The sequence below is a fragment of the Chanodichthys erythropterus genome, chromosome 15, assembly GCF_024489055.1.
Source record: "Chanodichthys erythropterus isolate Z2021 chromosome 15, ASM2448905v1, whole genome shotgun sequence".
Classification (NCBI taxonomy): Eukaryota; Metazoa; Chordata; class Actinopteri; order Cypriniformes; family Xenocyprididae; genus Chanodichthys; species Chanodichthys erythropterus.
In genome coordinates this window covers 21,918,592-21,933,145 of record NC_090235.1, presented here as the reverse complement: position 1 = coordinate 21,933,145, position 14,554 = coordinate 21,918,592, and positions in this window count along the sequence as shown.

Genomic DNA, 14,554 nt, shown 5'->3' with positions numbered 1-14,554 from the left:
TACAGTCAGCTAACATTAAAAAGTTAGATTTCTGTGACACAACATTAAGCACTACTCAAACCACATTTGTCTATTAACTGCTGGATGTCTTAACCTTATAGTTCTTGTGCAAAAGAATCCAGAATAAAGAGCTAATATGCTGAGAAGCAAATCAACATATTAGAATAATTTCTGAAGGATCATGTCACACTTAAGACTGGAGTAATGATGCTGAAAATTCAGCTTTGTTATTGCAAAATTTATGTTTTTGATCAAATAAATGCAGCCTTTGTGAACATAAAAAAAAAAAAAATCCAAAAACATTCTTTTCATTTACTTGCCTACAAATCCCCAGACCGACAATAGCTGGCAGATAGAAATGAATGAAAGAGAATTGTCTTGAAGGCTGACAGTGATTGATAGACAGAGAAATCAGCAATATTTGTGTAAGTGTAATGATACAATACAATGTGTTCACTTGAATACAACGTGTATATAAACGTATTAAGCAGAAAGGTAGCAAATCAATACATTATTGACAGTGTTCATTTTGTTTAAAGGATTTAGTGAGTTGTAATTTGATGGTAGACTGTTGACATGACAGTTTTGACTTTGGAGAGGAGCCAAATAGATCCAATCTCCAGATCAGTATCTTGGAGATGTATTGTCAATAAATATTTATCAAAACCGTAAAAACATTTGAGCAAATGTAAAGCTGACCTAAATGGAAAGTTCTCAGTGCTAAGTTGATGCAGATATTCTGTATGGCCATATAATTCAAGTGCACAGGACTGAAATGGTTCCCCATACTAAAGTGGTACCAAAAGAAAAACTATTTAGAAGTAAATAAACTTCTAAATAGTTTTTCTTTTGGTACCACTTTAGTATGGGGAACCATTCTCACTTTTAACTTGCTTATTAGCTTGCATATTATTAGTACTAATAAAGCAGATATTAATGCATAATTCAGCATGACCATATTCTACATCTCTAAATTTTTATTTTATTTTATTTATTTTATTTTAAAGAGATATTTCACCCAAAAATAGACATGGTCATCAAATATCTCCTTTTGTGTTCAGAAGAAGAAAGAAATTCATACAGGTATAGAAAAACTTCAGGGTGACTAAATGATGACAGAATTTTCATTTTTGATTGAACTATCCCTTTAAAGTACATTTCCCTTTACATTTAAGGGAAAAATGCAGGGTGTGGAAAGTTAAATGTGATTTAATTATTTAGTTTGACATATACTAGTTCTGTTCTACTATTTCTTTATGCTGAACTGTCAGATGTGATCTACATTGTCTATCTGTCACTGTTTATTTTGTCCTTGCTGTGTACTTTTGTTTGGGACTGGAGATTCATTTTCTCTCTGTTGTGATTGGTGTAGCAGGCCTCTCCTAATTGGCAATTAACAGCGCTCACAAAGCAATCAAGCACCAGTGAGCCAGATGCAGAGGATGAAAATTAGCTTGTTTATAATTTATCGGGCTTAACTTTAGATCTATTTTGGAGAAGAGACATTATAATGAGGCAAATTGTAAAAAATGCTCTTCGTTCTTTTATTCGACTATGCAGCGTTGTATTCCTGGATGCAATATGCGTATTTTGGGATTCATTTTGTGCCATTTTATCCTTGTGAAGATTTTTAATTTTCTCTCTCTCTTTTTTTCTTTTCTTTTTTTCTCTATATCCCCCTTTTTTAGAAAAAAAAATCACTTTGGAGTTATTTTTAATTGCTTCTTCAACAGATAATGAAGCAACAGTCATTAAACGCGGTCATATTAGCAGAGTTCACCCTCACTTGCAGATCTTTTAACACCGGGAGCAACTCCATTAAATTGAGACATTTCATTTTAACTGTCCCCTCACACTTATAATTAGCCAAACACATTTTCTAAACAAATTCCAGGATATTCCTGCACTAATCATTTACCCCCATGTTGCTAAAAATGCAAAGCATGTAAACACTTTGTCAGACATAAGTAATAAGTTAAAGATTTTAAAATAATGGGGGAGAAATGCCAGAGTTGTAGCTCTCAGTTGTCTTTACATAACATAACATTTAAACATACACAGACTGTTCTACATAGCTTGGGGTCAGTAAGATTTTTTAAAAATACTTTTATTCAGCAAAGATGCATTGAATTGGTTAAAGTGACAGTGAATAAATGCTGTTCTTTTGAACTTTCTATTCACTCAAAAATCTTGAACAAAAATATATCACCGCTTCCACAAAAATATTTGGCAGCACAACTATTTTCCACATTGATAATAATAAGAAGTGCTTCTTGAGCAGCAAATCAGCATATTAGAACAAAGACTTTATATATAGAAAGACACAGTGCACTCGTATTATTATGAATGGGAGAAAGTGCAACTCGCAATATGGCGGAATAAGTCCTGCCTTCTAAATTAGAGCCAATCACTGATTGGTTATGTCATCGCGTCACTGCGGCTGCCGTGAGAAGCTTCGGTTCCTATAGAAACAATCAGACACGCACTTCCTATAGAGATGCACACTTAGGACTGCGCATGCACATTAGCTTGATCCAGCCTGAAAAATGCAGTTTTTTGTCATGATTCAAGCATTAAGAAACCAAATTTATGAGACAGTTGCTGTCAGATTTCATTGGTGATTTAGCTGCACCCCAAAATCTAGGCAGCTGACTTGTTGCCTCGCTGCCTTGTCAGGCAATGACTTGTAAGGCAGCGTTTGTGCATGAAGGTACCTCAGGAAACTCAGACTTCTAAGGCAGCGTAACAGTTTAATGATCTACAGCAAAATAGCGCAAGCGTTGGTGAGAACTAAACAAATATTTAATTACTACAGTAGTAATTTCTCGCTAGAAATGACATCAAAAGTGGAAAATGTTGGTCAAAAATGTACACACACAAACTGACAACTAAACGCAACTTTTGGTTGCCATCTTTCTTTTTCTAGGTCAACTGTTACAGAATGGAACGCACAGGACTGTGGGATATCAAAGGCAGCGAAGGATACATCAGATGAAGGCATCTCATACCGTTTTTACTGTTTTTTTTTTTTTTTTTTTATCAAAATAATGCAGTCTTGGTGAGCATAAGACACTTCTTTCAGTGACATTACAAAATCTTACCAACCCCAAACATATACAGATGTTTTGTGGTAAAATCATCCAGGCTGTGGAAAAGAACATCTCCATATTTTGTATTAAATATGAAATTTATCCAATAGCAGCACCCATCAGTGAGCAGTGTCAACTTTAAAATAAAAAGATGTGTGTTTTGTGCCCACACCAATTGCGCACCTGCTGTATGGAGTGAGAGAAACTATGAAAACCACTTGACAAACTCACACAAACAACTTGCTAACTTGTCGAAACGATCAGTCACATCGCTGTTTGTGGGCGTTAGAGTGGCCACAAATCTCATTTCCCATTTCCTCTCCTCATATGGTTGTGTCAAGATACCAATTCTAACTTCAAATGGCCTCTCTTGAGCACAGGGACACAGGTGGAATGAAATTAGTGAAGAGAGGAACGCCTGCCCTCAAACTAGGAGAAATGTCCACTCTGCACCATGTCACGCAAACCCCCTCCCATTCCACCACACTTGCTCAAGTGCTTTCTGAAATCATCTCTGATTACTGCAGAGAAACATACACGCTCTTCTATGAGTGTGGGACCAGTTAACTAATAGTTTCCTCCGCAAGTGCAAATTGGCGGCAGAATCTATGTAGACTCAAAAAGAGGTGTGACATTAATTCAGAGACCGCAAATGGGTCGTATATCACTGGGACAGAACAGCAGATGAGAGTACAGTAGCATATACAGGGTATAGACAGCTTGATAAGGAAAGGAAAAGGAAAAGAAAAAGCTATAGATCAAGGAGTAATTAGTGTGAGGAATGATAGGATGGAAGCAATGCATATGAAGGAACGCACAGCCTGTATCTCACACTGGGCAAATTATATATTCATTTTCTATCTTATGATACCATAATGAAAATATATTATGTTATTATCACTATGCCCAGATGGAATTTGCAGACCTTTCTACACTTCTTTTAGTGGGGAAATTTGTGGAATTCAGAAGAATGGATTTAAAGCAACATGAACTGTGTTATTTAGTGAACTATATTATTATTATGTGGAATTTTAAAAGTGTTGATTCCATGTCAGCCTGCTTAGCACTGATACAACCTACACAATTTTCCTGTTTGAAATATTAAGAATAAGAATAATGCTCTGACCAATGCTTAACACTCTAAATGTGCTCAATAAATATGGAGTTACTTTTGCGCTAATAAATTCACCCAGAGTTTGCCAATAACCAAACATTAATAGAATTCAAATGGAATGCCAAGGGAAAAAGAAAAATGATTGCATTCATTTACAGACTCTTCAGATTCCGATTTAATAATAAAACCATCTGTAGTGGAGAGATAATTCATGTTACAATGAAAACTAGTCTTGCAATGTCTCTAGAGTCTAAAAGTGTATTCCTGATTATTTCAGTAACCTTAGTTTTTCCGCCTTTGCTCTCATTGACTTTATTTCCTGTTTATAAACCCAATGTAAAAGTTCCCCTGTCACCAATGTGCCCTTGAGCGAAACTGTTAACCCCGGGATGCTCCAGGGGCTCTGTGACTGCAGTAAGTGCAATTCAGTCACTGTGAATGGAATGAGTCTGCTAAATGACAAATAAACAATTAAAGAGAGGAAAAAGAGGAACATATTGTGCTGCTGCTGTTGCTTTTTATTACACATGATCTGGTTCAATTTCAGTCTAAACAAAATATATATAGGCATAGGCATAATATTATGACCACTGACAGGTGAAGTGAATAACAATGATTATCTTTTCAACATGGCATGTGTTAGTGGCTGGGATATATTAGGCAGCAAGTGAACATTTTGTCATCAAAGTTGATGTGTTAGAAGCAGGAAAAATCGGCAAGAGCAAGGATTTGAGCAAGTTTGACAAGGGCCAAATTCTGATGGCTTGGACCAAAAGGAACAATGTTCTGCTGGGAAACCTTGGGTCCTGCCATCCATGAATATGTTACTTTGACACATACCACCAACCCTGGCTGTGGCCTCTTTCAGCAGGATAATGCGCCCTGCCACAAAGCAAACATGGTTCAGGAATGGTTTGAGGAGCACAACAACGAGTTTGAGGTGTTGACTTGGCCTCCAAATTCCCAAGATCTCAATCCAATCGAGCATCTGTGGGATGTTCTGAATAAACAAATCCGATCCATGGAGGCCCCACCTCGAAACTTACATGACTTAAAGGATCTGCTGCTAACATCTTGGTGCAGATACCACAGCACACCTTCAGGAGTCTAGTGGAGTCCATGTCTCGACAGGTCAGGGCTGTTTTGGCAGCAAAAGGGACAAACACAATATTAGGAAGGTGGTCATAATGTTATGACTGACTGGTGTATATATGCATACACTCACATTCTCTATAAAACACTGTCTAGGTTTATCAAGACCTTATTAGCTCAGAATCCCTAAAGCCCCGTTCACACCGCCAGTGACTTTTTCGCTGCATGTCCCTAGTCTCCTACTGTGAAGTCGCTTGTGGGCGTTCCTAGTGCTGTCACTCTAATATCATTGGTAGACTGCACATCTGATCATAGATATAGAAAATGCAGTCACAAATGATATATAAAACTAAGAAATAATTCTAATTGGACAAGGAATTAGGTTTAAAATAATTAAAAGTAACATTCTGCTGTTGTAGAGTGTTGTGACTGCAGAGCTCGGTGCATTAAATAATTAACTAGATTAACGATCGGTCTATCAACAAATTAAACTCACTCATACTGTCAAAAATACTACAATGTCATTCGAATTTGACAAATAACCATTTTTTTGTCCCTAATAATAAACACAATGCAGGGGAAACTGTAATATGAACAGCAGTGCTAAATTGCTCACAGCATCATATAATAACAACACAAAATGTATGAATCAAACTCACAAGACTGCCGACCGTTTCTTTTCCACGCATCATTTTATTATATCCCTGTATGTACAGTTAATCATATAAAACAGTGAAATCGCTCTGGAACTATTCATGTCTGTCTTGCCTGCACTCGAGACGGTGACGTGAGCTCCAGAGAGCTTCATTCCTATTGGCTGTCGCTCGCGAAATTCGCTCCTGATTTGCATAAAGTTGAAATATCTGAACTTTTGTCGCTTGTCTCTCGTCGCTTGCCACGCCTACATTCCGTCGCCAACGGTCACTGTCGCTCTTGTCGCCCGAAGTCGCCAGCGCTCCATTGAAATGAATGGGATCCTGTCGCTTTGTCGCTGCACGGCGGTGTGAACGGGGCTTAATAGTTTAATTCATGCAAGCCATGAGGTCATGTGACACTCTCATCTGCCAGTCAGTCAACACATGCCAAAGTCATTCAGACCCCCCATCAGGAAAGCAATCAGACATGTCAATCACATGCCAACAACATAGTCTTACAGTAGGCCTATACACACTGTAAATAATACAGTTATTTCATGATTAATTCAATGTGTTACTTGACATTTCTTTGTAATTATTTGTAAAATGTACTAGCATCTTCTGAGTGGAAATTGTTTTAAAGTACATCCTGCACCATGTATTTCAGCGTGCAAATCACAAAAATGTCAAGGTAACATTGTGTTATATAATTCATTTTCATGAGCAATGCAAAGTTTTTGTATCGTTATGTTCAATTAGACGAATACTGTATTGGACTGGACTACTGTTTCTTTAGGCTGAACTGTCAGGTTGTCTTTGAGCCTCTGCTGTAATTAGACTGACCATAATTAAGCCGGCAAGTTTTCTTAGAGAGGTCTATTTTCCTTGATGGATTACCAAAAATAAGAAAACACCTGTATTAATGTCCAAACAAAGGATAACAAAACTGTTATCACCCACACCCCTTTGCTGTATTGATCGTTTAATTGCAGTGTCTTGGTTAAAACATGGATCAATGTTGAGGAGAGCAACAAGACCAGAGCACAAGCACTGAATTAATCATTCAAAATAATGGGCAAGCACTTTAAGACCTGTCCACAGGCATCAAGCTCCTCTGAAAGCAAGTGAGATAGAGTGCAGGAGTAGAGATGCGAATTCGACAAAGGGGACAAAGAGGGAGCTACAGGTTTAGAAACATGGCCTGTCACTGACTCCACATTCCCACAATCCCTGCTAAATGCCAAAGTCATGAAGTGCAGAACACTCCAAACATGTTTGATGACGTTCCATTTTAATGTCTCATGTAATAAAGCATGCTTCTCATTGCTTATAGGCCTATTTGAGCTTGATATAAAAAGAGACTGAGCATATTTTAAGATTCTGTGCATTTAGACTTTGTTTGATTGTCATTTAATTATAACTTTTAGCAAGAAGTCATTGACAAACATTCATTAGTTTGCATATTGTTTATTGAAAGTTAGAATTGTAATGAAACTTGGATTCATAGAGGGGTTTGTTATCAGCATTCATTTTGAGTGAATTTATAACGTACTCCGCTTGCCCCTTCCCCTGCCATCACGCTTGGGGCAAACATGCCCCCAAAATTCAATATATATGGGTAAAAAATTTCCTGTATGAGTTTCTGTTTATATAGCAGAATATAGAGTGCTGTTTTCTTGAATACCAGCACGATTGCAAATATGATAGCTTCCAGTCCAGCTGTTTCTTTGAAACAGGCCTCCAACAATCCGTTGTGACATAAAAGTCCTAATAGGTCTAATTTTCATTACCTGGACTCTACCAAAAGCATGTCTTTTAAGTTGAAGTGGAAACAGATGGTTGCGAGTCTCCTCTTAGATCTAATCTCTGTCCTGTTTTAATTGAGCAACTACATCACAGGCCCCTGTGAAAGCTGTTTGTGAGTATTAGCCTACTCCACCTGATCAATCAAGAGTTCCTGTTTGTTTATCAGATAGAACACATTCGTCTTGGGCATGTGCCATTAAACAGGGACCTCTTGTTCTGAAGCATATTATTAAAAGAACAAAGGAGATATTTTGCAGCAAGCATGTTATAATAATCAATTAAAAGGTCTGGACACACACAATTGACTGAATATGTTTCTCATTATCTTAAAAACCTTTTAATGTAAAGGCATATGCTAAATTGCTTAATGTGTATATAAAAGTGTCTGTATATTATCTGGACCAAAATTTCAAGGTTCTGTCAGGCATATGTAAAACCTTTTAGGAGTTCATGGGATCATTTTATAGACTTATGCTGCGTTCCAATTCGCCTACTTATACTACGCCCTAAAAGTATGTACTCTTTCTGTGAACAAAAAGTACTTACTTTTGAGTGTGTAGTAAAAGAGTAGACAAGCTTTGGGACATACTAACACGTCATACAATCGCGTCTTTTCTCTCTGTCGCATCCTGTCACCGTAAACTGGCCTGTCAATCATCTTACATCCTCCACATTTCATTTAGTTAATGTCCTTCCGTATCGGAGAGAAATACAGCACGTTGATCTGCAGTCGCGGGTCTTTCATGTGGAGAACTCTCCTCATATTAATGCATAATGTTGCATTTAAAAGTGAATGGCCATTCGGATCTTTATAAAAGTCCACATTGGTATTTGCAGATGAAAAATAACACGGGTAACATTAAATATATATTTTCTATCAGGTTAAACTGATTATTAGTCACTCAAATCTCTCAGCGTCGATCGTGTATATCCGCCATGTTTTGTACTTTTTAACACTTTTTACTCGTGTTTGTAGTTCTGAACTGAATCCTCGTCCAATGCGCAATGGGTTGTGGGCAATATTAGCCTCTATAGTGTGCACGGATCCACACTTCGAAAATCTACCGGAAATAGTAGACCATCCGGGGACTTTTGGCATACTCTTTTCAACATACTATGCTTTGGGACACACTTATTTTAATCTCACATACTATTTAGGATGGATAGTATGGACATTGGAACGCAGGGCTTGTGTTAATTAAAGTTATGATTTAAACAGCTTGTAAACCTTATCACTTGGAAAAACAACCTGTTATACATGAAAGTATTACTCAATCATTTAAGACATTTCAACTTATATAGAACCTTTATAAGAATAATACGCTGACCACTGCTTAACACTGGAGGTATGGAGTTACTTTTGTGCTAATAAATTCATCCAGTGTTTCAGTAATCAAACATTAATAGAGTTCAAATGGAACGCCAAGGAAAAAACAAAATGATTGCACTCATTTAGACTCTTCAGATTCTGATTTCAGATAGATTCTGCAATCAGATAAAACCACTGATAGAGAAAATCCTTATGAAAGTAACTTGGTGCTTCAAATAATGATTGTATCAGTTACACTGACTACGTTTACATGTACACCAACAATATGCGATTATTTCTCATAATCGGGGTCTTAATCACAGTAAGATGTTTACATGACACAAGCAGAAATCTTCACTCCAGTTTACATGCAATTTTCATAACTCTGATTGTTCGCTAATAGGTATGGTTATACCACACTCAGATAGGCATATAGTATGCATGTTACCAGCCATTGTTTTAATCTATTCACATCAAATTCAAAATACATTTTTATGGACACTATTATTTGGTGCCATGATCAACGTTGTTCGTGCACGTCAAGACTGCGCAGTAAGTTGTGCTGACAGAGTGATATGGAGAAGAGAAAACCTCAGAATAATGTCACAGAGTTCATTCATGAAGTTGTGTGAACAACACCTGGCATCTGTGTACGTTGTAGCACATGCACACTTTGGTCAGAGTGGTAGTAATGCGATTAAGGTGTTAACATGCCTAATTATTGCGATTAAAATCGGCGTACACCACCTAGTTTAATACGATTATGAGCTTAATCACATTAGTTTGATCGAAGTAGGCTATTGCGTTTACACAAGGTAAAGTTTAATCGCAATATTTTACAAAATCCCATTATAATCACATTATGAGGGTGCATGTAAACACACTGAACATTATGCCAGTAGGTAGCAACAAGTGAGTTAAAAATGTGTCATTGAATCATTCATTCAAGAGTTTCGTTCAAAAACACTGATTCATCCAGTAATGAAACAAGAGAAGTATTTATGAATGAGTCGTTGAATCAGTCATTCAGACCATTTTTTTTTAAATAATTCATTCAAATTAATTAAACATTTTTAAAAGACTTCAGCAATTAATATTTTGTCAGAAACTACGTTATTTTGTTTAGTTGCTTCTTATCTGTTCAGAGTTGTGTGAGAATCTCTATGTGAAACAAACAAAGAAATTGTGTTTCTCAATTTATCCAGAATTGTGCAGCAAATGGAGCAGTAATAATGACAGGTGTAGTTGTCTCTCTTATAAAAGCATATCAAGTCACACTAGAATATTTCTTAATTGCGACGCGGTAATGATGATATGGCAAATTCTCCAGAGCAGGGGGGACATACATAAGGCATAGTTAGAGTTAATGATCTGATTTACATTCTGATGCGGTGGAAGTCAAATGGGACAGGCTGTTGGCCGTGCCTGGTGAGGGGGTTTGTAATGCCCAGACTGGTTGAGGGATTCTCAGGCTTGGTGGTGGCAGGAGAAAGGGAAGTGGACTGATTGGGGACAGTGCAGGGAGGCGGAGGGCAAGGTCCTCTTCAGTGAAGAGAATTGCTTTGACCAACCGAGCTTGGCAGAGGATCACCTTTCTCACCCCAGTCAAGAGGAACTTTAAATGAAGATGACTGGGTGGGGAGTGGAGAGAGAAACTAAACAAGGCCTTAAAACTCAAGGCTGAATTTACTCAACTTTTGCACACAGCATTTCAGCACAAACGCCTGTATCCAATTCAACCACTAGCAATCCATCTGAGCTCATAGATTGTACTTATTTCCAGAATTGGATGGTATTTGCATGCTGATGTTTAATGGGAAAAAATGCTTTTATTAACATTTTGTATTGATCAAATGATCGGGAAGGGTGAACAAGAGAGTTCTCGCTCACGCTTTTTTTTAGTCCATCAAAATAGTACAGCACAAACTGGTACATTTTTTTGGTCCGAATTCTGAACAAATTACTCTTATGAGGTTGTTCTTTTAGTTCAGTGGTATTTAGATGGCAGACCATCCAGACCATAGGACATAATTGCACCATTTTACTGTTTCTACAGTGAGCAGCACATCAAAACAACCAGCGATTCACCACAAGCGCTCAGGGTTATTCACGGTAATGATCTTTTGGTGCTACATCCTCTAATATTTTTATCTAGAGCCAAACGCGTTTCATTCTAGCCCTTTCTGCTCCATGTGCATTGATTCTATCTCCCTTTAAAGATGTAAAGCACCACATTAAGAGCTGCAGATGGCATGGTTATTTTAACAACAGTAGCAGAAACATAGTGAGCAGCAAAATAGATACTTTTGCTAAAACGATACTAAAAATGAGAATGACATGTCAACATTAGTCAACGGAATGTCAAAAGTGGACATCAATAAACAATATAACCAAATGTCTTGATCTTGTTGTCTCTCTACCACATCATCCACCTCTTTCTCATTTTTTTATGACTCAGCACTGACTCGTGGCTCTGTCATGTCTGCCGTCAGCAGATGCTGCAGATGTCTGTATGTGTTCCCAGCATATGGGACACTCTGACTGGCACAGAGAGATCCTGCCCTGGCACTGCTGTAAAAACTCTGCCAGACATACTGGATGTCCCCTCAGACTGGATGCCAAGGTACATTTGTAATAGGAAGGATCATGTAGACGTAGGCCTAACCCAATCCTGTCTTGGAAGTGATGTGCGGTAAGTCACTTCTGGCACTAAATGACAAGTAACCAGGTCACGAAATAAACAGACTGTTGTGCAAACAAAATTTAGGATTTCCATATGTTGTCAAAATAATTTTCAGATCAAGTAAATATGGGGAAAAGAAGTATCTGTCACTATCTTTTGTATGTTGTACGAATTACATTGCTGATTCATGGTTTAAATAATTGAATTTCATTAATATTTCCTTGTTCCACATTGCTATCACTTCACGCACATTACTATTAATGAAAAGGACTATACCACAGAACAGCCCATGGAAAGTACATCCACAGTCAATGTTGATTTTTCTCCCTTCATATGTTTCTTTTCCTGTATAAACTGCAGGGCGAAGGCAAATTCAACATGTCATCTTATTCTACACACACACGCATAATTCTGCGCTCAATTCGAGGCCATCTGACAATGCGTGGCATAAATCAAAGTCAATAAGTGCAAGGGGAAAGAGCAACGTAACAGTAAGAGAGACAGCGCTTGTTTGTCTGCAATAAATACCGTTTCATCATCTCCCATCTCTCCAGAGAAAAGTGCTAACAGAAGGAGCCACAAATGACCCTCAGGAATATATCTTTCTCTCCTCCAGACAGATTTGCTCTAATGCAGTAGTAAACATATAGGACTATCAGCAAAGAGAGAGGAGCACACAAGTGGATACATACAGACGTGTAAACACAATGCACTGAGGGAGCTTAAACACATGGCCTACATTCTGCTGAGTGAAGCTGGACACTTTGCCAAAAAATATGACCTAATTTAAATTATTATTAAAATTAAATATGGCTCCTTTTTTATCTTCAAATTGTTTTGGAATAAATGACAAGATACAACAAGAACACTATAGTTAGGGTCAGAGTTTAAAGAGGACCTATATATATATATATATATATATATATATATATATATATATATATATATATATATATATATATATATATATATATATATATATACACACATTTTTACACACACTCCAAAGGGAGTTATTCTCTATATCAGTGCGCATTGTTTCTGTTTTATTTTTCACTATTTAATTCATCTGAGTAGTCAATTAATGTCAGAATGTGTCTGAATATGCCATATCTATTGCTTGATTGCATTCAGAACTGCTGCAGACATTTTGTTGCCTCCAGAGATGTTCAGGAGCATGATGGAAAGAAAGAGCTGTTACTGTGTATATATCAAGTGTATGGCCTGATTATCATGTGTCTCCTGTGTTGAGTGAAAAGAGTTCATATAGGTGAGGGGCCAACTGTCCTGAAATCAGTGGAGGCAAATGGCAGTCTAAGGTGAGTCACAAAATGGAGGTAATGCCAGTTATTCATCTCCCTGCTATTGTGAGAGCACTTACACAACAAGATCATCAAATGAGTTGAGGTGGAAAATTACACTTCAGATAAAGATAAACCTGTCACACAATATAGCAGCCTCTAAACATCTCACTGCAGGTGCATCAACTGCCCAGCTGGTGGTACAACAAACACTGAGTTTGAATTATGAAATCTACACCAAAAAAAACATAAAGTGTTCATGTAAGGCAGCAGTTGGCATTGCTTTTTAAAATTAAATTCTAGGCTATTTTATGAAAATGTCTTGAGTTGTGAAAAGTATAACAATTACTTTTAGATTAAATAAGTCTAATATATATATATGGGCTGTCAATCAATTAAAATTTTTAATCTAATTAATTACATACTCTGTGATTAATTAATCTAAATTAATCGCATACATAATTTTTTGCTGTGAAAGTATTAAATATTTCAATTCAAATGAATCAGTGCAGGGTTTTTCCTGGGTCAAAAATGGTCTTCGATGGTAACAGACATGGTCATCCACACAAACAGTAAAAAGTGCCCTACCCACGTGATCTGTGAGCCCGATACTGACAATAAAGTACCAATCACTTTCACTGTAATTCTTTCTTGCCCTCTTTGCAAAAAAAAAAAAAAAAGAAGTGATTTTATAGCTTTGTAAGAGAAGATGCTTTTTTGCTAAACCTGAAAAGTATTAAAAAGTAGCATTTAGAAGTTATATTAACTAATAATATAATTTTCTACCATATACAATTGAATGCACCTAGCTAACAACAACTTGCTTTGTTCTGGTTTCACCTCACTCCAGTCTAAACTAACTGATTTTATAGGCAGGCCTAATTTACTACACATTGTCATTTAAATAACCTGAAAATATTGTGGATTATTAAGGCTAATTTTACTAACCACTCTTGTTAAAGGGGGTAAGCACAATTATGTTCTCATTTCAGAGTTGTTCGAGTAAATGATTCATTATAGACCGTGTGGACGGATCAGTTGTTATCATGATTCATTAAAATGAATCTGTTCAAATGAGTCATTAGGTCACGAATTGGACATTAGCGGATGTTGACGCGTTGCGTGCCAATTGGGACTGTCATTAGGACATCGCAAGATTTGTCAACACAGAAAACACTTCACCACTGGATAGGATTTTCTTTTTGTTTACTGAAAGTGTGATTTATGTCAGCAGCACATGCAGGGCGCCTGTCAGAGAAGATGAGGTGACGTTCTTTTGAGCTCTATTCACACTCAGCGGTTATTCAGGAAAGACATTCTCCAAATGCGCCTCGTGAAACATGGATTCGGTCTAACAAACTTTTAGCATTGTGTCAGATGATTTAGATTATTATGTGTGAGGTAGAGATGAGTGCAAAGACGGTGCTTACTTTGAAGAAGACAGAGAGCTCGCGCACATGAGGAGGAGCTCTGCTTGTTCTGTCCGTCAGAGCAGCAGTCATTTCCCTCCTTCATTTTACAGTTG